The sequence below is a fragment of the Budorcas taxicolor genome, chromosome 24 (assembly GCF_023091745.1).
Source record: "Budorcas taxicolor isolate Tak-1 chromosome 24, Takin1.1, whole genome shotgun sequence".
Taxonomy (NCBI): domain Eukaryota; kingdom Metazoa; phylum Chordata; class Mammalia; order Artiodactyla; family Bovidae; genus Budorcas; species Budorcas taxicolor.
The window spans coordinates 23387236-23411877 of record NC_068933.1 but is presented as its reverse complement, the minus strand read 5'-3'; positions in this window follow the sequence as shown (position 1 = coordinate 23411877).

The following is a 24642-nucleotide window of genomic DNA, read 5'->3' as shown; positions in this document are numbered from 1 at the left end:
ACTCACAGAAATCTAATCAATCTAATCACACTAGGACCACAGCCTTGTCTAACTCAATGAAACTAAGCCAGCCTGTGGGGCAATCCAAGACAGGTGGGTCATGGTGGAGATGTCTGACAGAATGTGGTCCACTGGAGAAGGGAATAGCAAGAAGAGATAAGAAAGCCTTCTTCAGTGATCAATGCAAAGAAATAGAGGAAAAGAACAGAATGGGAAAGATACCAAGGGAACATTTCATGCAAAGATGGGCTCGATAAAGGACAGAAATGGTCTGGACCTAACAGAAGCAGAAGATATTAAGAAGAGGTGGCAAGAATACACGGAAGAACTGTACAAAAAAGATCTTCACGACCCAGATAATTATGATGATGTGATCACTAATCTAAAACCAGACATCTTGGAATGTGAAGTCAAGTGGGCCTTAGAAAGCATCACTATGAACAAAGCCAGTGGAGGTGATGGAATTCCAGTTGAGCTGTTTCAAATCCTGAAAGAGGATGCTGTGAAAGTGCTGCACTCAATATGCCAGCAAGTTTGGAAAACTCAGGAGTGGCCACAGGACTGGAAAATGTCAGTTTTCATTCCAGTTCCAAAGAAAGGCAATGCCAAAGAATGCTCAAACTACTGCACAATTATACTCATCTCACATGCTAGTAAAGTAATGCTCAAAATTCTCCAAGGCAGACTTCAGGAATACGTGAACTGTGAACTCCCTGATGTTCAAGCTGGTTTTAGAAAAGGCAGAGGAACCAGAGATCAAATTGCCAACATCCACTGGATCATGGAAAAAGCAAGACAGTTCCAGAAAAATATCTATTTCTGCTTTATTGACTATGCCAAAGCCTTTGACTGTGTGGATCACAATAAACTGTGGAAAATTCTGAAACAGATAGGAATACCAGACCACCTAACCTGCCTCTTGAGAAATCTGTACGCAGGTCAGGAAGCAACAGTTAGAACCGGACATGGAACAACAGACTGGTTCCAAATAGGAAAAGGAGTATGTCAAGGCTGTATATTGTCACCCTGCTTATATAACTTATATGCAGAGTACATCATGAGAAACGCTGGACTGGAAGAAACACAAGCTGGAATCAAGATTGCCGGGAGAAATATCAATAACCTCAGATATGCAGATGACACCACCCTTATGGCAGTAAGTGAAGTGGAGCTAAAAAGCCTCTTGATGAAAGTGAAAGAGGAGAGTGAAAAAGTTGGCTTAAAGCTCAACATTCAGAAAACGAAGATCATGGCATCTGGTCCCATCACTTCATGGCAAATAGATGGGGAAACAGTAGAAACAGTGTCAGACTTTATTTTTTTGGGCTCCAAAACCACTGCAGATGGTGATTGCAGCCATGAAATTAAAAGACGCTTACTCCTTGGAAAAAGAGTTATGACCAACCTAGATAGTATATTCAAAAGCAGAGACATTACTTTGCCAACTAAGGTCCGTCTAGTCAAGGCTATGGTTTTTCCTGTGGTCATGTATGGCTGTGAGAGTTGGACTGTGAAGAAGGCTGAGCGCCGAAGAATTGATGCGTTTGAACTGTGGTGTTGGAGAAGACTCTTGAGAGTCCCTTGGACTGCAAGGAGATCCAACCAGTCCATTCTGAAGGAGATCAACCCTGGGATTTCTTTGGAAGGAATGATGCTAAAGCTGAAGCTCCACTACTTTGGCCACGTCACGTGAAGAGTTGACTCATTGGAAAAGACTCTGATGCTGGGAGGGATTGGGGGCAGGAGGAAAAAGGGACGACAGAGGATGAGATGGCTGGATGGCATCACGGACTCGATGGACGTGAGTCTGAGTGAACTCCGGGAGTTGGTGATGGACAGGGAGGCCTGGCGTGCTGTGATTCATGGGATCGCAAAGGGTCGGACACGATTGAGTGACTGAACTGAACTGGAGTTGGGAATGGCAAACCACTTCAGTATTCTTGCCTTGAGAACCCCATGAACAGTATGAAAAGGCAAAATGATAGGATACTGATAGAGGTACTCCCCAGGTCAGTAGGTGCCCAATATGCTGCTGGAGATCAGTGGAGAAATAACTCCAGAAAGAATGAAGGGCTGGAGCCAAAGCAAAAACAATACCCAGTTGTGGATGTGACTGGTGATAGAAGCAAGGTCCGATGCTGTAAAGAGCAATATTGCATAGGAACCTGGAATGTCAGGTCCGTGAATCAAGGCAAATTGAAAGTGGTCAAACAGGAGATGGCAAGAGTGAACGTTGACATTCTAGGAATCAGTGAACTAAAATGGACTGGAATGGGTGAATTTAACGCAGATGACCATTATATCTACTACTGTGGGCAGGAATCCCTCAGAAGAAATGGAATAGCCATCATGGTCGACAGAGGAGTCCGAAATGCAGTACCTGGATGCAATCTCAAAAACGACAGAATGATCTCTGTTTGTCTCCAAGGCAAACCATTCAATATCACAGTAATCCAAGTCTATGCCCCAACCAGTAACGATGAAGAAGCTGAAGTTGAACGGTTCTATGAAGACCTACAAGACCTTTTAGAACTAACACCCAAAAAGAAGTCCTTTTTATTATAGGGGACTGGAATGCAAATGTAGGAAGTCAAGAAACACCTGGAGTAACAGGCAAATTTGGCCTTGGAATGCGGAATGAAGCAGGGCAAAGACTAATAGAGTTTTGCCAAGAAAATGCACTGGTCATAGGAAACACCCTCTTCCAACAACACAAGAGAAGACTCTACACATGGACATCACCAGATGGTCAACACCGAAATCAGATTGATTACATTCTATGCAGCCAAAGATGGAGAAGCTCTATACAGTCAACAAAAACAAGACCAGGAGCTGACTGTGGCTCAGATCATGAACTCCTTATTACCAAATTCAGACTCAAATTGAAGAAAGTAGGGAAAACCGCTAGACCATTCAGGTATGACCTAAATCAAATCCCTTATGATTATACAGTGGAAGTGAGAAATAGATTTAAGGGCCTAGATCTGATAGGTAGAGTGCCTGATGAACTATGGAATGAGGTTCGTGACATTGTACAGGAGACAGGGATCAAGACCATCCCCATGGAAAAGAAATGCAAAAAAGCAAAATGGCTGTATGGGGAGGCCTTACAAATAGCTGTGCAAAGAAGAGAAGTGAAAAGCCAAGGAGAAAAGGAAAGATATAAGCATCTGAATGCAGAGTTCCAGAGAATAGCAAGAAGAGATAAGAAAGCCTTCTTCAGTGATCAATGCAAAGAAATAGAGGAAAAGAACAGAATGGGAAAGATACCAAGGGAACATTTCATGCAAAGATGGGCTCGATAAAGGACAGAAATGGTCTGAACCTAACAGAAGCAGAAGATATTAAGAAGAGATGGCAAGAATACACAGAAGAACTGTACAAAAGGGTCTTCATGACCCAGATAATCATGATGGTGTGATCACTCATCTAGAGCCAGACATCCTGGAATGTGAAGTCAAGTGGGCCTTAGAAAGCATCACTATGAACAAAGCCAGTGGAGGTGATGGAATTCCAGTTGAGCTGTTTCAAATCCTGAAAGAGGATGCTGTGAAAGTGCTGCACTCAATATGCCAGCAAGTTTGGAAAACTCAGGAGTGGCCACAGGACTGGAAAATGTCAGTTTTCATTCCAGTTCCAAAGAAAGGCAATGCCAAAGAATGCTCAAACTACCGCACAATTGCACTCATCTCACATGCTAGTAAAGTAATGCTCAAAATTCTCCAAGTCAGGCTTCAGCAATACGTGAACCATGAACTTCCTGATGTTCAAGTTGGTTTTAGAAAAGGCAGAGGAACCAGAGATCAAATTGCCAACATCCGCTGGATCATGGAAAAAGCAAGAGATTTCCAGAAAAATATCTATTTCTGCTTTATTGACTATGCCAAAGCCTTTGACTGTGTGGATCACAATAAACTGTGGAAAATTCTAAAAGAGATGGGAATACCAGACCACCTAACCTGCCTCTTGAGAAATCTGTACGCAGGCCAGGAAGCAACAGTTAGAACTGGACATGGAACAACAGACCTGTTGAAAATAGGAAAAGGAGTACTCAAGGCTGTATATTGTCAACCTGCTTATTTAGCTTATATGCAGAGTACATCATGAGAAACGCTGGCCTGGAAGAAACACAAGCTGGAATCAAGATTGCTGGGAGAAATATCAATAACCTCAGATATGCAAATGACACCACCCTTATGGCAGTAAGTGAAGTGGAGCTAAAAAGCCTCTTGATGAAAGTGAAAGAGGAGAGTGAAAAAGTTGGCCTAAAGCTCAACATTCAGAAAACGAAGATCATGGCATCTGGTCCCATAACTCTATGTGAACTAGATGGGGAAACAGTGGAAACAGTGTCAGACTTTATTTTTTTGGGCTCCAAAATCACTGCAGATGGTGATTGCAGCCTGAAGTTAAAAGATGCTGACTCCTTGGAAGAAAAGTTATGACCAACCTAGGCAGCATATTCAAAAGCAGAGACATTACTTTGCCAACAAAGGTCCATCTAGTCAAGGCTATGGTTTTTCCTGTAGTCATGTATGGCTGTGAGAGTTGGACTGTTAAGAAGGCTGAGTGCTGAACAATTGATGCTTTTGAAGTGTGGTGTTGGAGAAGACTCTTGAGAGTCCCTTGGACTGCAAGGAGATCCAACCAGTCCATTCTAAAGGAGGTCAACCCTGGGATTTCTTTGGAAGGAATGATGCTAAAGCTGAAACTCCAGTACCTTGGCCACCTCATGCGAAGAGTTGACTCATTGGAAAAGACTCTGATGCTGGGAGGGATTGGGGGCAGGAGGAGAAGGAGACGACTGAGGATGAGATGGCTGGATGGCATCACGGACTTGATGGATGCAAATCTGAGTGAACTCCGGGAGTTGGTGATGGACAGGGAGGCCTGGCGTGCTGTGATTCATGGGGTCGCAACGAGTCGGGCGCGACTGAGCGACTGAACTGAACTGAAGGTAACATCTATGTAAAAACTGCTCTCCACCATATTTGTACAGGCAAAAACTTATTGGCAATTGCATAGAACTCTAGAGACATTGGCTCAGATAGTAAAAATCTGCCTGAAATTTAGGAGACTCAGGTTCAATTCCCGGGTTGGGAAGATTCCCCTAGAAAAGGAATTAGCAACCCACTCCAGTATTCTTGCCTGGAGAATTCCATGGACAGAGGGCCTGGTGGGCTATACTACATGGGGTTTCAAAGAGTCAGACATGACTTTCTCTTTTCTAAAAACATTACACACACCCTTAACAAAAGTGATTTCTGGGAAGGACAGTGCATCTAGGGTGGGAAAGAGGCTGTGAAAAGAGCCAATATAAAAAAATCTGTACATCTTTTGTTTAATTTTTTACCAAAACATAGTTGGATCTTACAATTAAAAAGTGTATTCTGATGCCTTTTTGCTATCTGGCAATAAATATATTTTATTATGTTTCAGGGCATAACTTTGGGCTGTTTAGTACAATCACAATTATGGTAGGCATTTTCAGTGGTTAGCTATATTTTCTGAAATCAGATTGTATTTATATTTTGGATAATGGCCATATCCTTAATAATTAATTCCATGCAATTTTCATCACTTTACTTATTCACATGTGACACACTCCCTGATTTTATCACTGGGATAGTACTAATTCCTGAGCCTTCAGCAATAGAGTCAGCCTCACAGGTTGCTACCCCATTACTTTCTCCCCAGATTATGAGGGTTCCACGTCCATGTAAGCATGAATTTGTGACAAATTACAGAAGCCACAAGCGAAAAGTAATACGTGGTAAAGGACTCTCAAAACTCTGTCTTTCCTGAAACAGTACAGCAGTATTGATCCAGAGCAGTTGAATCATTACAATCTCTTCTGTAAATACATCAACCAGACAGAAATAGCTTATGAGAACGGAACCTCTTCCTGCGTCAAAGTGCTCTGACTGTGGGGTAACTAAGAATCATGGAAGACTTGAAACTGCAACAAAAGGAATTTAGGTCAAGTTTAATGATGAATTTCCCATCTGGGAGTGTTATTAAATATTCAAAGAATTATAAAACCCTGATGAACACCTATTCTAAGGAAAAAGAAATGCACTTCTCTCCACTGTCACTGATAGCACTTTAGCCATTCCATAGCCTTTTCTTTTTTTTTCTTTTTTTGGCACCTTAAAAGGTCTGAGTTTTGTTTTCTCATGAAATACTGGTAAATCAGGCTACCCTGGGCAGAACTTGCTGAGCTTGGGACCCTTTTAAATTCAGCATACTTTGCTAATTTCAGGTGTACAGCAAAGTGACCCTGTCATACTGCATGTAAATCAACTATACTCCAATATAAAATTTTAAAAAGAAAAAAAGTTCAGCATGTTTTGTGAGCATGCTGCCACAAGTATATTTTAATTGCCTCCCAGGTGCCACATTCTGTGTTTGCTGCTGGGAAATACAGAAATAAATTATATGTAATCCTATAAGCAAAGAGCTTATCAAATCTGTAGAAGAATGTCAGGCACTCATCTGCCATGGGCTCCTTCACTCAGTCACTGCTTGACAAGCATGACTGACTACTCACAAACACCAGCACTGGGCCAATACCAGGGACACAATGGCAACCACACTCGATGATGAAAATACAATAAGAAAATGAAGTTCAGTAACAGTTTAGAGCAGAGCAAACTTAGTTCGCCTGTGATAGGAAATAAAGCTTCACACAAAGGACATTTGAGCTGAGTCATAGGTAGGGTTTTAAAAGGCACAGATATAGGAGGAGGGAATTTCAGGTTGAAGAAATAGTGGGAGTAAATGGAAGAGAAACATGATTGTAGAGGACAGAAGGGCCTGGTGCCCAAAGTGCGTGTGAAACAGTACGTGACAAACACAGTTGGATATGAAGTGCTGGAAACAACCCCTGAATCTCAACAACTCACATCCCATCACAATCAGATTTGTATTCAGTCGGCAGCCTTCCAGATGGAGATCCACAGCCCTATGCATCTACCAGTTCTGTCTTCCATGAAGCTGTGTGTGTGTGGATCTGAGAGAGACAGACACACAGACAGACAAAGAGCAACAGAGGGAGACACAGAGGCAGGAAGAGAGGTCAGGCCACAGAGGAGGCTGCAGGCAGTGGGGACCATGCCTGCAAGGGCACACATTGCTTCTGCCCACATTCTTGCTCCCAGAACTAAGTTACGCAGACATGGTCCCACTAAACTGGAAAGGAGACATGACTGGGTCACTCCTCCGTGTGCTGAGACTGTAAGTACACCAGTTTGTCACCACTTAGCATTGTCTGTGCCACAGAAATAAAATCATCTATGAAGGTAATTCACTGAAGCATTTAAATATTTAGGGCTTCTCAGGTGCCCAAAGAAAGACAATGCCAAAGAATGCTCAAACTACTGTACAAATGCACTCATTTCACATGCTAGCAAGGTTATGCTCAAAATCCTTCAAGCTAGGCTTCCACAGTATGTGAACCCAGAACTTCCAGATATACAAGCTGGATTTAAAAAAGGCAGAGGAACCAAAGATCAAATTGCAAACATACACTGGATCATAGAAAAAGCAAGCAAATTTCAGAGTAGCATCTACGTTTGCTTCATTGACTACACTAGAGCCTTTAACTGTGTAGATCATAACAAACTGTGGAAAATTTTTAAAGCGGTGGAAACACCAGACCACCTCACCTGCCTCCTGAAAAACCTATATCCATGTCAAGAAGCAACAGTTAGAACCTAACATGGAACAATCATCTGGCAAAACTGGGAAAGGAGTATGACAAGGCTGTATATTGCCACTCTGCTTATTTAATTTCTATGCAGAGTACATGATGAGAAACGCTGGGCTGGATGAATTCCAAGCTGGAATTAAGATTGCCAGGAGAAATATCAATAACCTCAGATGTGCAGATGATACCACACTTATGGCAGAAAGTGAAGAGGAACTAGTGAGTCTCTTGATGAAGGTGAAAGAGAAGAGTGAAAAAGCTGGCTTAAAACTCAACATTCAGAAAACTAAGATCATGGCATCAGGTACCATCACTTCATGGCAAATAGGGAAAAAATGAAAAAAAAAAAGGCATATTTTATTTTCTTAGGCTCCAAAATCACTGAAACAGTAACTGTAGCCATGAAACTAAGACACTCGCTCCTTGAAAGAAAAGCTATGACAAACCTAGACAGCATATTAAAAATCAGAGACATTACTTTGCCAACAAAGGTTCATCTAGTTAAAGCTATGGTTTCTCCAGTCGTCACATACAGATGTGAGAATTGCACCAGAAAGAAGGCTGAGCACTAAAGAATTGACGCTTTCAAATTGTGGAGCTGGAGAAGACTCTTGAGAGTCCCTTGGACTGCAAGTATATCAAACCAGCCAATCCTAAAGGAAATCAACCCAGAATATTAATTGGAAGGACTGATGCTCCAATATGCCAAGACCCAACTCACTGGAACTCATTTCCTGATGCTGGAAAAGAGGGCAGGAGGAGGAGAGGGCGACAAAGGATGAGACAGCTGCATGGCATCACTGACTCAATGGACATGAGTTTGAGCAAACTATGGGAGACAGTGAAGGACGGGGGGCCTGGCATGCTGCAGGCCATGGGGTCGCAAAGGATAGGCCATGAATCAGTGACTGAACGAGAATGACAGGTGGAACAGTGGCAACGCATCCACCTGCCAATACAGAAGACTCAGCAGACTTGTGCTCAACCTCTGGGTCCGGAAGGTCCCAGGGAGTAGGAGATGGCAACCCACTCTGGTATTTTTGCCTGGAAAATTCCATGGACAGAAGAGCCTGGCAGGTTACAGTCCATGTGGTCACAAAAAGTTGGAAATGACTGAGCGACTGAGTATGCACACATTTAGTATTTAAGTATTAATCCATAGACCATAATCAGCATCGTGTATATTGCAAACAAGTGTTGAGAAATTGTTTTGCAAGGTGATGTGCTAGACTCTGAACATGCAAGAAGTGACAATATACTGAAGGAGCTTACAAACAAGAAAGGCATCACGACTTCCACATAATGAGAGAAGTAACACAGAATAACCTACAGTAAGTGCCAAGAGACAGAGCAACAGTAATTATGGCTTTACTGTATGACTCATACAACATTACTACAAAAAGAGAAGCAGATATAATGTTCTCCAGGTTTTCATACAGCTCTAACGTAGGCTTAGAGTGTTCTCCAAACACAGAAACAAATGCACAGTCCTGCCTTTTAAAATTCAGAGCTCCAAAAAAGAAAACTGAAAACCTTGTGTAGAGAGCAATATTTGCTCTCTGAGGGGAGATGCAATTCATACAGCTGTCACAGTGATTTATTCAGGAAGGCTTCTGAAGGAACTTTATTGATTTTCTGACAAGTAAAAATAAAGGAGTAAATAAAACTTTTGACATTTTTATTGGGATCATTTACATTCATCACGTAGAGGTGGTCGATCATAATAATTAAGAATATTAGCACTGAGATTAGAACCAAATCATTTTAAGTCCCAGCCCATCATTTATTAGCTTTGAGCAAGTTATTTAACTTCTCTTGAGCTCAGTTTCCCCATTTGTTAAAAACAAACAAAGATAGTAGTAAAGATACTGTTGCCTTGGGCTCTCCTGAAGATTACATAGTTAATGCATTGTTGTACTTTGTCCAATACCTGGCACGTGCTAAATATTTTTTAAATGAATTTTTACAATGATGTTAACATCAGGGTTTTGGGAGCTTACTTAACAACATGGTATGTTGCACAAAGATACAATTTAAAATAAAAATGAATACAATACCCAATTTTGATTTTAAAAATTATTCAATGGACTCACACAGGCAGACAGGGAGGAAATGCACTACAATGTTAATGACAGTGTCCTGAAGTGGTACAGTTATGCATCTTTTTCACATAATTCTGAATTTTCAGATGTTTTTAGAGTAAACATTTATTTCATACATACTCTAATATCTCAAAAATTCCTTCCATCTCTTCATATGTACACACAACTGCTTTATTAACATGATGTGATTCTTTTATGTTGTTTTCTCATGAAATCAAGAAAAATTCCCAGAGGAAATTCTTTGCTTTACTCTTATGTTAGAATAATCGGCCAGTAACATTAAAGTTTAACCTGCTGAGAAGCAAATAGTCCCTGCTCTTAGATTTTTTCTCTCTCAGTCAATAGTAAAGAGCAAAGATATCTATTCAAATCCTTGTTTTTCCCCTTCTTTCTCTAACATGTACCTGGATCCCGAATCATTTGGACTAATTTCAAATGATTTCTAAGATAAAATTTCACTGAATGGTTGAACGTGACAATCAGAGACACAGAACTCTAGAACTCCAAGCCATTTCAGACTTTCTTTAAAGCTGGAACTAAAATATACTGAATGATTAATATGCTGTAGTTTATGAATTTAGATGTAAATAGAAGTTTTGAAAAAAAGTTCATTTTTATTCCCATGTAAGATGCCTTTCTCTCTTGCATGAATATTTCTTCAGTTAAGTTAGCCCATGGGTAAAGAAAATTATTTTAACATGGACTCAGTTTGGATATAGGAAAATTGTGCTTGGCACTTCTCTTAAATTGTTCTCTTCACATTAGACTGATTTGATTTCCGATCAGATAGAACTGAGCTCACAAGGGATGGCTATGTATATTACATTACCATGCCTGTATGTGGCCAGAACAGTAAGTGCAAAAGAACTTTGGCCTTCAGGAATGGAAGAGCCACTGTCCAAAATGATGGACGAGTTTGCTCCTGCAACAACAGAGAATGTTTGGGCCAAGGGCTTTCCTACCTGTCTAACCCCTGGCAATGACTTCAACCTCTGGGCCAGTTCACTTGTAATTCTCCCCATAGGAAGGCATTTTCTTCCGTTTTGTTATCCTTGTTAGGTGATGATTGTTCATTTTCCTTTTACGTAAGAAAACAAAACAGAGACTTCCCTGGCAGTCCAGTGGCTAAGACTGTGCCTTCCAATGCAGGGGTGCAGGTTTGATTCCTAGTCAGGGAGTCAAGTTCCCATATGCCTCATGGCCAAAAAATCAAAACACAAAACAGAAGCAATAATGTAACAAGTTCAATAAAGACATTAAAAATTTTCCACAAAAATAAAAAAATCTTTAAAAAAGAAAAATTAATTTTCAAAACCCAACATACCCTTTTTCTGACCTTCTGTGTCTTTTCCTATTGCTCAGTTGGATATTCTAATGCTTTTAGTCACCTCCCTACTCATTGTCTTATTTCCTTTTTGTTTCACTTGTTAAAGAGGAAAAGGAAGAACAAATTCCAGGTGAGCAGGTATGAGCCCAGTCTTACTCAAGCTACAGATGCTGTTTTCTCTGATGATTTGCACACAGATTCCTCATAGTCTTTAGGTTACACTCCTTGCTCAGCCAACTGCTTTGAGTAACAGGGTGAAACCAATTTTTGCAGCCCTTTCCCATAGTGGCTCAGTGGTAAAGAATCTGCCTGCATTGTAGGAGACCATTTGCAATGCAGGAGACTCGGGTCCAATCCCAGGGTTGGGAAGATCCCTTGGGGAAGGAAATGGCAACCTACACCAGTATTCTGGCCTGGGAAATCCTAGGGGCAAAGAGGCCTGACGGGCTACCGTCCATAGTTTTGCAAGACCTGGACACAACTTAGCAACTAAACCACTGAACCAATACCCTGCTCTGGTCTCAGCCAACTGCCTTGAATAATGGGGTGAAACTGATCTTTGCAGCTCTTCCTCATGTTAGTGTATATCTTTGCTTGACTGCTATTTCCAAAAACAATCAGTTGCATTTCCATAATACAAAAGATGAAACCAACTGGAGAAGGAAGGAGAAACCAGCACGGCAAAGACTGTGTTGTAAAAATATCAGCCTCATTCTTTGTCCAAACGCCTGAAGAGACTTTGTGTTCTACTGTTTCTCAACACCCTTTCTCAACAACACATCAAAAAATCCCATGGTTCTTGGGAAGGGACTGTGGGCGCCTGGGAAGCATGATTGAAGAATCTAAGCTACTCCATTTTGTAAGGTTCTGGGAAAAGAGCCTGTGGACATCCCCTGATCTCACCCCACCACCTGCGAACCAATCAGAACCCTTGGCCAGCCCCGGAAATTCGAATCAAGCCCGGGAAACGAGAACCAATCAGAACTCAACACCTAACCCTTCACCAGAAGGTGACCAATCAGACCCGGAGACTCCCGTTTTTTGAATTTTTCACGTGAGAATACCCCATATAAGCAATGTAACCCAGAGCTCAGGGCTCCTCCCTATAGCTGCTGCGTCGGTATCAGTGGGAGCCCCAGCTCGAGCTTGGTAATAAAAACTCTCTTGCTTTTGCATCGGATATCGGCTCCCTGGTGGTCATTGGGAGATTTCACGACTTGGGCATAACATGATCTCCCATCTTATGTGTGGATTCCTTTCGAAAAGGGCAGCAATAAGTCAGAGGGCCTCTTTGTCTGTCTATCCAGATACAAATAACTGTACCTGTTAAAAGGAGCTGGGTTCCAGGCAGCTCAAACTCTAGAAATATCTTGCTCTTGTTGAGTCTAAATGTGCTGGCCTGTAACTTGCCTTTGTTGGCCCAAGGCTGCCTCTGGAGCACCTTGAAATAAATCTCCTTCCTCTTTCATCTTGCAAGTTCTTCCTAAATTCTTCTTGTGAATTAAATAGAAGCTAGTACCACCTATGATCTCCACATCCGATCCTTTTAAATCCAGATTGGAAAATAGGAAGCTCTTATTCAACCTTAAGATCATAAGTGGGTAAGATAAACAAGGCACCAAGTGTGAAAGTGTTAGTCCCTCACTCCTGCCCGACTCTTTGTGACCCCATGAAGGTGTAACTCGGTTCCCTGAATTTTCATGTGAATCATCTAAGACCCAGAGGTCTTGGTTGAGATCGGGGTCAAAGAACCCCGGTCATTGTAATTCTGGTGGTAGGACTGTGGGAGAATAGTATTGTCTTGCTCGTTCTCAGAAGATAAAAACACTGTGATGTGACAATTACAAATGGTTTTCCAACACATTTTGTTATTATGCAGTTTTCTGCAACTATTTTACGTCAAGTTGACTTCTAGTAATGTGGGTGGGTGCTCAGTCACGTTAGTCGTGTCTGACCCTCTGTGACCCCACAGACCGTAGTCTGCCAGGCTCCTCTGTCCATGGGATTTCCCAGGCAAGAATAGTGGAGTGGATTGCCATGCCCTTCTCCAGGGATTCTTCCTGACCCAGGGATTGAACCTGGGTCTCCTGCATCTCCTGCACTGCAGGCAAATTCTTTATCACTGAGCCACCAAGGAAGCCATGTATTAGGACCTAATCTTAATTACTAATTTAGTCTAAATTTTAAAAAAAGTTTTAACCCCACATGAGAGTTCCAAAATTATCATCAAGGAAAAATAAAAACCACTTTAAAATTCACCTTCCATCTTCCCCAGAATATCTAATCTTTGGGAACTGCATATACCCACATAACTGCACACATAAGCACGTGTGCACATGCGTGCACACACACACACACACACACAATGAATCTACATCTCCATTTTTCCTAGAGTTGACATTCAGATAAACTCAAGATCACCATTAACAACAGTAGATGTAATCAAGATGCTTACCCAGGGGTTTGAGTTGACATTTGACTGTACCTAACAAAGCAGAACATAAATACAAGTAATCTAAGCACAATACAAGATGGGGCACATATGGCTGTGTCTTTAACATAGCGGAACAGCTTTCCAGTATGGAAACAGTTGGTAATTGTGACTTCTATATTTAAAACAACTGGACTTAAACTGCGGCACTCGAGTATTTAAAATAACATTAAAGGAAAGGAACAAGAGGGTCTTTTGTATGTTAATTCCACTTCTCACATACTTGATTAGTGTTAATAACAGCAGGGAGGCACAATCCATAAAATCCATGAGGACAGACTGTGGCTACAAATAGAAATATGCTTTGCTCTGAAACTGCATATCATCCCCTTCTCTTAAAAAAAAATATATAGAAGAATATAACAGTGAAAATTTCATCACTCAGAGAAAACCACTATTATCATTTTGGTATACTTACACAGTATTTTTCCTGTACATATATGTGAACATATGATTTACCTAACCTAAAATCTATTCAAAATGCTTTTTAACTTTTTATTGTATTTCCAGGTCATTAAATTTATCTTCAAAATCATGTCTCTGTATTTTTCTACATGCTAAATGTTCTACTTTTTATATGACACATTTTCTGTTGTTTGAACTTCTTTTTTACTCTTTATTTTCCTACCATGAAAATAAGGTCACTTTCCCACTCCATATCTATTTGATGCTGAAAACAAACAATAGATAAAAAAAAAAAAATTAGACTTCAGATTCTGTCTTTTTTTTTCAAAAGTGCTCCTTGAAAGAGAATTACATAGTAGCACTACAAAAAAAATGATAAAATAAATAGGAGACATGTGTCGCTTACTGTTCCAGTGAAAGACTGATTTCCCAAAATGACAGAATCACAAGCAAAAGATGATAAAGAGCAACGCAGCAGAAATGAAGAGAAAGGGAATGCAGAAACAATGCTCACACAATTACAGAGATGGAGAGGAAGCAGGGAAAGGACCCAGAGGGTGGAGGATTCCAGCAGGGCAGAAAAACAAGGCTATTTTACATCCTCAGCAAATGTTTTGAACTATACGGAAGGTGAAGGGGCTGATGCTGGTGAAACTGTTCGTACATAGAAGAACTTCTGCCATAAAGAATGTTCTTGATAATGCTACTGGGATTACAGAAAATTCACCTGTCACCATGCTGACAAAGGAAACAGGATGCATTTAGAGACAGATGATCCATGGATTTGTCATAATGGAACAATAGCCAATAGCTTAAGTGGCAGCGGGTTGTGATCAGTGTTTGTTGTTATTTTATTCAATACTCTGCAATATAGAAACATATCAAGTCACTTACATGTAAGAAATTGATGCTTATATTCATTCAACGAAAACTCTGAACACCTCCCCACGTACAGCTCTGGGCTACATACTGAGGCTGAGTCCCACTGCCAAGTTCCCACAGGGAGAGAGATTAGCCACATGAACGCTCATGACAGTCTGTACCTATCCTCCCTGGGACCGGTTTCAGTTTGAATGACATATTTCATTTTTGGTATCTGTGATTATTTGATTAATGTCTGTCATCTCACTAGACTATAAGTACTACAAGGGTAGGAATTTTATCTGTTTTGCTCACCACTGTTTTCCTAGCATAGTGCCTGGCACATAATAGATGTTCAATGAATATTTGTTGAAAAAAATGAAGAAATACTTTCAAAAGTTAGTGATAAGTGTTACAGGAGGCACATAGATAAAGACCACTAAAGTTTCAGGACAGGGTGATTAGTTCCAGATAAAGCTAAAAGTTTTCAAAGAAGAGATGGTTTTGAAAGTCAGGACATGGAATTAAACAACATAATCACATAGGTGAGAAGGAATAGGACATAAACAAGTAAAGCAGAAACAATTAGAAGGGAGGGAGGGAGGTAAATAAAAGTATTGCAAAGATTGATGGTAGATGGTGGCTGCCAGTGGGATACGGAGGGCCAGGAGAAGCAAAGAGTCTGAAGATGAAACCAGGGAAGTGGGAGGATAGGATTGATAGAGAAATGCAAAGAGAAGCTGGATGAGGTCATGGAGGGCACAGGACCTCAGATTCAAATGTACTGCGGTCACTCCACAGGGGAGGTCAAGCAAGCTGCTGGCAATATGGGTTGGGAGGTTTATGCAAAGACCAGCTCTTGAGACACCTTCACAGAGATTCTGCTTGCACTCATCAAAACGGATGAGGCTGTCCAGGGAAAGATGATAGAGAAAAGCAGAAAACCAGGACAGGTGCTTGAGAAAGATTGGGATTTTTGGTAGCGTTACTTTTTACATAGTTCAGGAAGATGGAGAGGCCCATAAAACCCATATATATATGCAGCTTTGTCTCCCGCTGCCCTTTTAGAAGAGCCCAAGGAATACCTCAGTATCCAGTATGGAGCCCTAGTCCAAGGACACAACACAGCTCTAACGCCACTGAATGGAAACAAAAATGAGCAGTGGCACTTCTGTGGGCTGGCATGCTGTGCAAGAAGAACATGTACCATCAAACTCATGATTCTTCCCCTTTTAAATGCCAAACGGAGTTTATATAAAAAGGAAATGTTAATTTGATTCCCCTTGGGCATTAAGACAGAGATGCCCAAGCAAAGTTTCCCAATATAGCATGGCACTAGAAAACTACTCCAGAATCACAAACTGTATCTACTGAGCTCCTCTTGGTACTGCCTTAAATAACATCATCGAGGTGTTATATGAGAGGTGTAGTTGGGTCCCCACAGGAAACCGTGCCTGGAAATACAACTCAACTCATCTCCGTCCCATAGGGTCAGGAGTGTCATACTCAAACACAAGGAGGGGCAGAACAGTTACTCAACATGTTACTTTTCCAATATTGGGTAGCCGCATTTTTAAGTCATAGGCCTCTGAAGATTGAGTTGTTGCACCAAGCGAAGGACCTGATAGAAAGTAGCTAGCCCTATTGTTACAGAAGCGAGGGGCTGGGGAGGGAGGAATCTGTGTCCAACTTTCCGCAGAAACTTTCAACCTAAGTTCCATCCCTTCTTCTGACAGACGCTACTTGGATGGGTCTAGTCCGCAGGCCATGTGAGTGAAAAGATCTGGAGAGTACGAGCAGCGGCACCTGGGACGGAACCCCTCTGATCTCCGGTTTTGCCAGATACCCAATGGGGACCTTTCGGTGGCAGAAGGTGGTTGCCAGGATCAAATGGGAAAAGACGCGCTGAAACGTCACGCTGCTGTCACCCAGGTACGGCGTTGCTGCGCTCCAGGTGTGCTCGCCTCGGCCTGGCCTCCCCACGGAGGACGGGCCGCGCCGGGAGACACCGACGAGAAGAGGCAGGAAGGTCACCCCGATCGCCGGGCCAGGCGGCGCGGCAGAGCCTCACTTCCCGGGCGCGTTCGGGCGAGGCGTTCCCAGGGGACCGGGCCGAGAGGCGGCACCCCCCGGGCTCCGCTCTGCGCCCGCCGCCGCCCTCCCGGCCCCGAGGCGCCGCTGACCCGGGTCCCCAGGCCGCCGGAGCTCGCGAGCCGCCCGGAGAGGTGAGGGCGGGTCGGGGAGGCGGGGACAGAGGTGGGGGCGGGGAGCCGCGGCGGTCGTCCGGAGGCCCGCGAGCCCCGGGAAGCCCGCGCCCGGGCCGCGGCGGGGGGAGGCGCTGGCGGAGCGACGGCCCCCGGGCCCTGCCCCAGGCCTCCGCGGGCCGCGCAGCAACTTCTCTTTGGCAGCCCCGGGGGCGCGCGGGCGCGCGGTCCCACTCGGCCACGCGCGTCCCCGGAGCCCAGCTCCCGCGCGCCCTCCGTCTGTTTTTTTCCCCCCATCGCGTTCATTCTCACACTCCAAAGTAGGTCGCCGGGTGGAAGTTACACCCGGCGCAGCCCCTGGCTTTGATGCAAAGGCAGCTTTTCCGCTTCGGCTCCAGGGAGGGGCGGGGTGGTGGGCGGTGCGGGAATGCATTGCAACTATTCGGTTTCGTAGAGCTTCCCGCCCCCACACCTCGCGGCCAAGGCCAGCGACCGTGGCGTTGACCGTGGTCCGCAGAGGCGGGGAGGCGAGGAGCCTCCCTCCCACCCTAGTTGGGCCGGCCCCGCGCCTGCCCTCCCCGCCTCGGATCCGGAGGCGGGGGCGCGACAGGTCGCCTCCCGCGCTCTCGAGCGCCCGTGTCCCGGGTCTGACCGCCTGGGGTGAGTGCCTGCTCTTCCGCTGTCATTCCAGTAGCCAAGGGTGACCTGCTTACCTTGAAAACTTAGACGTGATCCGAACAGCGGAGCCTGGCGTGCAGGAAGGGACTGCGGGGATGGGCTTCGGATGTGACAGCGGATAAATCAGAACCCGGAGCTGCAGGAAACCTGTTTCGTGTCTAAAGGTGAAAATGAATTTGTGTTTTCCTGGAGTACACGTGTATCTTTCCTTTTGGAAGCTATCACTTGGGAATTGATTTTTAACTAGCTGAAGGCAATAAACGAACGTAACTTGAAGCCAGAAAGTTTGTCAGGGAATACTTTTTAGTTGATCTGGAAAACTTATTGAAATAGTCCAAGCTGATGTCAAAAATACAGTTTAAGAAAGAATATCAAAACGAGATTGGCAGAATTTGTGTAGTATTTGCTCTGTGTCCTTACATATTATCTGAGTTCTTAGTGATAAACGTTCTAAACGTGCGATGCATAGAAAGAGGGTACGGTTGTGAACAACTACTGCAAAGGTAAAGCTTTATATTGGTATGTCTGCATGCATTTAAACGCACACAGAATATTTCCTGTGGGCGAAAATCTAGAAAGCAGCTATGTCATTTGAGTTTAAGGTTACTGGCAATAATACAGGTTAACAGTTGGCTTTTAACTCCTTGTTTCAGGAGCTGAAGTACCATTATTCATGTGACTTATTAGCACAGCAAATCCTTGACATTTCTGACTGATGAACGGTTAATCTGTCTTGAAATTTAGGGAGGAACAATTGTAGGTTTTTCTGTCCTGATGCCCGGCTGGAAACGCAGTATGAAGGAGTCTCCAGGGATGGTGAGGGCTGCTCTAGAGTAGCTCAGAGGGAAAGATCATTGAAGAGAATGAAAGCGACTCCCTGGTGGCCCCGATTGCCCATAACTTCTTTTAAAGTGGACCTTGACAGGTTGGAAAGGATCTATCTCCTCACCAAGGAAACTGCTCCAGAGAACTGCTTTCTTAATGCATTCGGTCAGATTTGAGAGGCGGGCTCTCTATAGACTCTTCTCTTAGTTCAGAAGAAATCCTTTTTCTAGGAAGATTCAATTAATGAAATGATGTTCTTTGGAAATACTTTGTCCTTTTGTGTGTCTGTCTTCATATAGCAAAAGCATCAAGGTTTTAATAAGATTTTAGTGACCGGAGGGATGGGAAATGAAAAATGCTACATCCTCATGGTTAACTCTGCCTTAAAGCAGAGGGGCAGTGGGGGGGGGGGGGGGGGGGGTGCTTTCCCAATACATCTTAACCCTCTGTGTACATATATCTTCTAAAGCCAAATCCTAATGGGGATTAAGAAGCCTGTAAAGAAGGTATTAATACTTTCAGTATTTCTGATAGGTGGATACGGGGATATTTATATGCATTCCACTTGTAAAGAATTCATATGCGCCTTTAGAGAACGTGTGTCCGAAATCTGAGACCCATTATGACGGACAATTATCAGCACTACCTTGAGAAAGGCAGAGGGCCAGACAAGCTTGGCAATAAACAGGACCTCCGTGCTGAGGAAGAAATGCAACTAAATCCTGTGTTTACTGCATGTAGATGTTCCGATTCGTATTTTAAATGGGAACTGAATCAGCTCTCACTGTGATTTATAGCCTTTCTATGAAGTATCGTTGCGATCAAGCTGTCAGCACTTCCCTGTGCAGTCTTATGCTTTTAAGCGTAGATAAATTAGGACGTGTTCTAAGGAGAGTGGCAGCAAGGGATGAAGACTGTGTGGTGATTTACTTAAGGACAGACAGAAGGAACTAAATATGGAGGCTGACTCTGGTGCAGCTTGGTTGGTGGTCAGAGTGGAAGTGTGGGGGTGCTAACTGACCCACCGAACATCCCTTCGCCTGTGTGATTCTCTTCTCTTGATGTCATCAGACAGCCTGAACCACTAGCTAAGAGGTGTCCAAGAGGAGTTGCACCATTCAGTTTGGGTACTCACTTTCCAAACAGGGAAACACTTGGAGTTTGAGCTCTATCACCTGGACTGAATTGCCACATTTCCTCATCTGTGAAATGGGAATAATATTTCGTAACTAAGGTGGTGCATGCATGCATGCTAAGTCGCTTCAGTGGTGTCTGCCTCTTTGCGACCCTATGGACTGTAGCCCGTCAAGCTCGTCCGTCTGTGGGATTATCCAGGCAAGAATACTGGAGTGGGTTGCCATGCCCTCTCCTGGGGATCTTCCCGATCCAGGGATCAAACCCGCATCTCTTATGTCTCCTGCAATGGCAGGTGGGTTCTTTACCACTAGCACCACCTGGGAAGCCCAACTAAGGTGGTAGTCAGGAGCAAATGGAATAACTGGTGTAAAATGCACATTGTGAGCTGTCTTACAAGAGAGAGAAATATTATGGCTTAAATCTCATCTCCTAGGGCTGCAGAGGGGTTGCTGTGTAATTGATGGTAGAACTGAGTATTTGGGTGACTCATTCTCCCGTCCTGGTAAACTTATACTTTTGTACAATACATTACAGGGTACAATAGACTCTTAGCAATCAGTGTTTGAGGGGGAATTAGAGGCTTATACTGTCAAGCCTGTATCTCCTCCCCCATGGACAGACCACTGGCTTATCTAGCTGAACGAAGTTATGTGTAGTGGTTCTGAGAGGTAATGATGAGATAGCAGGGTAAGGAAGGAGATGAAATTCTAAAATCAAATTTAAATCTTTTATAAACTAGCTTCTGTTAATGCCATTAAAGTGTGGTTCTCATAAAACGATAAGAGTCCATCGTTTTCCCCTGGGCAGGTACATATTTAGAAATGGAGTAGTTGGGGCTGAAGCAGCAATATGACTCATGCAGGGTTTTATTCGTTAAGCATCCCTAAGTCACCTGAGACATCAAGCTAAAGCCTTCAGGACGCAAGAAAAGCAGACGTAACCCCTCCTGGAAGCATGGCTGCTGGTACTACACAGGTAAACCTATCATTACACCTGTGCTGAGTGCTGTGCAGAAACATGTCAAGGGAGGAGATGGGGAATTTGACCTGGGGAGGCAGGGAGGTCAGGAATGTGTGCTTTAGGAAGTGATATTGGGGTTGGGAAGGATTAAAGCCTAGTGAACCTGCAGAGGTTCTGTGTGCCTGCTGCGTGCAGGTTTCCTGATGAGGAAAGAGCTAGCGCCAGAGAGAACAGATAGCTTTGCCGAGGGGGGCAGTGGTGTGTGAGCGGGGCTTGAACAGCAGGCTGGGCTGGGAGACACGCTTGCCTTTCTTTTACATTAAGAATTACATCTCCATAGAATCTTAATTGTTTTGTGTAAACAGCTTAGGATTTGTTTTTCTTACAGATTACTCTACCGAATTATAAAAAAACATACTGACAATCTTTTTTTTTTTTTTTAAAGCTGCTCAGAGCCTAAGCCAGTGTTTACCATAATTGACTACTCTGTCAACTCTTTGCATTATTAACTGTCTGACTTTAAAGCCATCTGGATTCATTTCCTTTTTAAAAATCTAATAGATTTTTGTTTAGACTACATATTTTGCATATTTCCAGCCGCATGCATGCCTGCTCAGTCATGTCCAACTCTGCAATTCCATGGGCTATAATTTCCAGCTACTAGATTTCTTTTTATCTATCTTATCGATTAAGAGAAAAAACACTATGTATAGACGGATTTGCCAGGTGGCGCTAGTGGTAAAGAAGCTGCCTGCCAGTGTAGATTTGAGACATGGGTTCTATCCCTGGGTCTGGAAGATCCCCTGGAAGAGGGCACGGTAACCCACTCCAATATTCTTGCCTGGAGAATATATGGACAGAGGAGCCCAGAGGGCTTCAGTCCATGGCGTCACAAAGAGTTGGACACGACTGAAGCGACTTAGCATGCACACGTGTATAGGATAGCTGGAAATAAACAAAATATTATGTATTTATCCAGTTTGAATCTATCTATTCAAGAGGTGATGGATTCGCTTGATTTTCTCCTGTGGAAAGTGCCCCTGCATTTGCATCTGAGACCCCCTGAGCCCAGCTCTGTGGCATTAACAGGTCCGACAGGGCAGTGCCACCCAGGCCAGGTCACGTGAGGATGCTGGCAGAGAACTGTTGTCACCAGTGCCTGGTTTTGGATTTTTTTCCCTCTTCTCTTCTCTCTTCCCTTCTTTTCCCTTCCTTTCTCCCCTCTTGTTATTTTTCCTTTCATGTTTTTTTTTTCTTTTTCTCCAAATGTCTCGTGACTATTTCTAAGCCTTTATGCTGTGGCCTCATCCTTGGGCCCCAAGAGTGGTGCCCTGATTTGGGGAGTTCTTGGTGGCAGGGCCTGTGACTTCTCCCTGGTCCTTAAGGAGTCACTGTGGAGGTCACAACCATTTTCCCGTTCGTGGTTCTCTCCAGGCTTTACCTGCTGTCCTGGGCACTGAAGGCTGTCATCTTTCCTTTCTCTTGTTTTAATGTCATGGTGCAGAGAAGAGAAACTATCCCAGCTATTTTAAGCAGAAAGGGGTTTCATATGGGAAGTAGGTGCTCACAGGAAGGCTGCAAGGAAAGGCTGCTGCTCAGAGAGGAGAAGCTGCAGGCTGGGCTGGAGGGGTAAGCCCCAGACAGCTCCACGGAACTGGCATCCTACAGTTGCTGCCGTCATTGCCCAAGTCCGGAGGCTGGGAATCAGAGCCACTGCCTGAGCTGCTGACATCAGAGCTCACTCTCTGAGCTGTGTTCAGTGATCAGAGAAGCTGCTGCAAAGCGCCACTCCACGCAGGAAGCTAGTAACAGAACCTGGTTACCAAGGACAGAAGCAAGCCAGCGAACATCTTCCTTAGACACCCTCTACCTCGCTTCTCATTCAGGCCCTCTCACTTGGCAGAACCTAAGCTGTGCCCAGAACCCTGGCTGCAAGGGACTCTGGGAAATGTAGCTGATGGTTTTCCAGCCTAGAGACAGAGGAAGGCACACCTGGAGGAGACCAGAATGGATGCTGTGCGACACTCGATTTCCAATGCTTCCTGGAAACAGATTTCATCAGAGACTTAGCTAGAATATTTCATTCAAAGCAGAGAGATGATATATTGTAAGAATCAAAAAAGGATCCAGTTGCTAACCAATTTGCTTTCAAGCAGATGGATGTTACAGTCATTACAGATGAAATTGCTAGAAAAAGCATCAAGCAAATAAATCACTAAAATTCCTAAGCACCTACCCCTTCCTGTGGTGGTTCTATTTGAATATGAAATAATCTTCTTTTGTCTCAGTTTTGTAATTGAGGTAAAATACCAAGAAAATGATTTTTAAAAGCTCCTCCCCACCCAAGTTCCAGAAAGCCTATGTGCTTAATGAATAGCAATACAAAGGAGGAACTATGGTCTGAGCAGGGATATAATAGCTTCTGGAAGGCTGGTTTTTTCATAAATGAATTATCTGTGTGGCTGTGTTTCTACTGAATCTTTCTTTGCTCTGGAACTTTAATGGTTTTTTTTTAGAGGATTAAATAGAGAAATGTCCTGTTAATTGGGGATTAAAATAAGAGTATGCTTGAATTCACTCTAATTATTTCTTTCATACTCTGAGGCTTGTCAGATTTTTTTTTTGAGTTGTTAAAGTAAATATGATTGAAAGTGAAAGTGAAAGTCACTCAGTCATGTCTGACTCTTTGCAATGCCATGAACTCTATACAGTCCATGGAATTCTCCAGGCAAGAATACTGGAGTGGGTAGCCTTTCCCTTCTTTAGGGAATCTTCCCAACCCAGGGATCGACCCCAAGTCTCCCACATTGCTGGAAGATTCTTTACCAGCTGAGCCACAAGGGAAGCCCAAGAATACTGGAGTGGGTAGCCTATCCCTTCTCCAACAGATCTTCCCAACCCAGAATTGAACTGGGGCCTCCTGCATTGCAGGCAGATTCTTTATCAACTGAGCTATCAGGGAAGCCCTGATTTGAAGATCAAATATGATTCGGTCTTTACAATTCCTAAGTAACACATTATCATTTATTTGTACTCAGAAATTATATTAGCACATCTAGGAATTAAGTATTAATTATTGAATGAAATCATTTTATATTTGCTTCTGATATTTGAACCTAAAAATTAGAGAAGAGCAGCTGAGGGAGATGGAGTTACTTAGTGACTTTGTTAGTCTAATACATATATAATATCTAATTGATTTTCATGTCTCAAAAGGTGAGAGTTCATTCAGAGATCTGCTCTGGTAGGTAATGAAAGAATTTAAATGCAGAATTATAAATGCTGCCTGGGATAAACCACACTATCATATTATAGGTCCAGTGGTGACAGCAAGAGTTCAGCCACTCGGCCCCATGTCACCATAAATAAACACATCAATATAAAAACAGTACTCTTTCCCTATAAATGCAGCTTCAGGACAAATGCATTCTCTTCCACAGTGAGCCCCCAACTAAGCCCATGTACAGTATATTCTCAGGGAGGAACTGGTTGAATCTAACCTTAATCGGATTCACTGTGAGGAATAGTAAGTGGTATTCACCTTTGTATGTTACAGTAACACACAAATGACCTAATTGCAGCTTTTCCCCACCCTCCTCTTTTTCTCTCTCATTCCTATTTGAGTAAATATTCAAGAGAAAAACCTGGCTTTTTCCTCCCTCTTGGCTATAAGCATGATGAGTTCTTGTCTTCAGCTATATGGAGCTTAAAGATTAAGTTGCAGGATACAACTCTGTTTTTTTTTTTTAAGATTGAAAATCAGAATGGTCTTTCGATTTGCCAAGTGTATTATAGAGCAGAAGAACATCCAAATCTTAAATCACTGGTTAGATCACTGATGTGCCAAATTGAATCAGGGATATGGGAAGAGAGACCATGGGGTTGTGATATATTTTTTAAGGCAAAATTTATATGACACACCCACAACTAACGTCATACTAAAC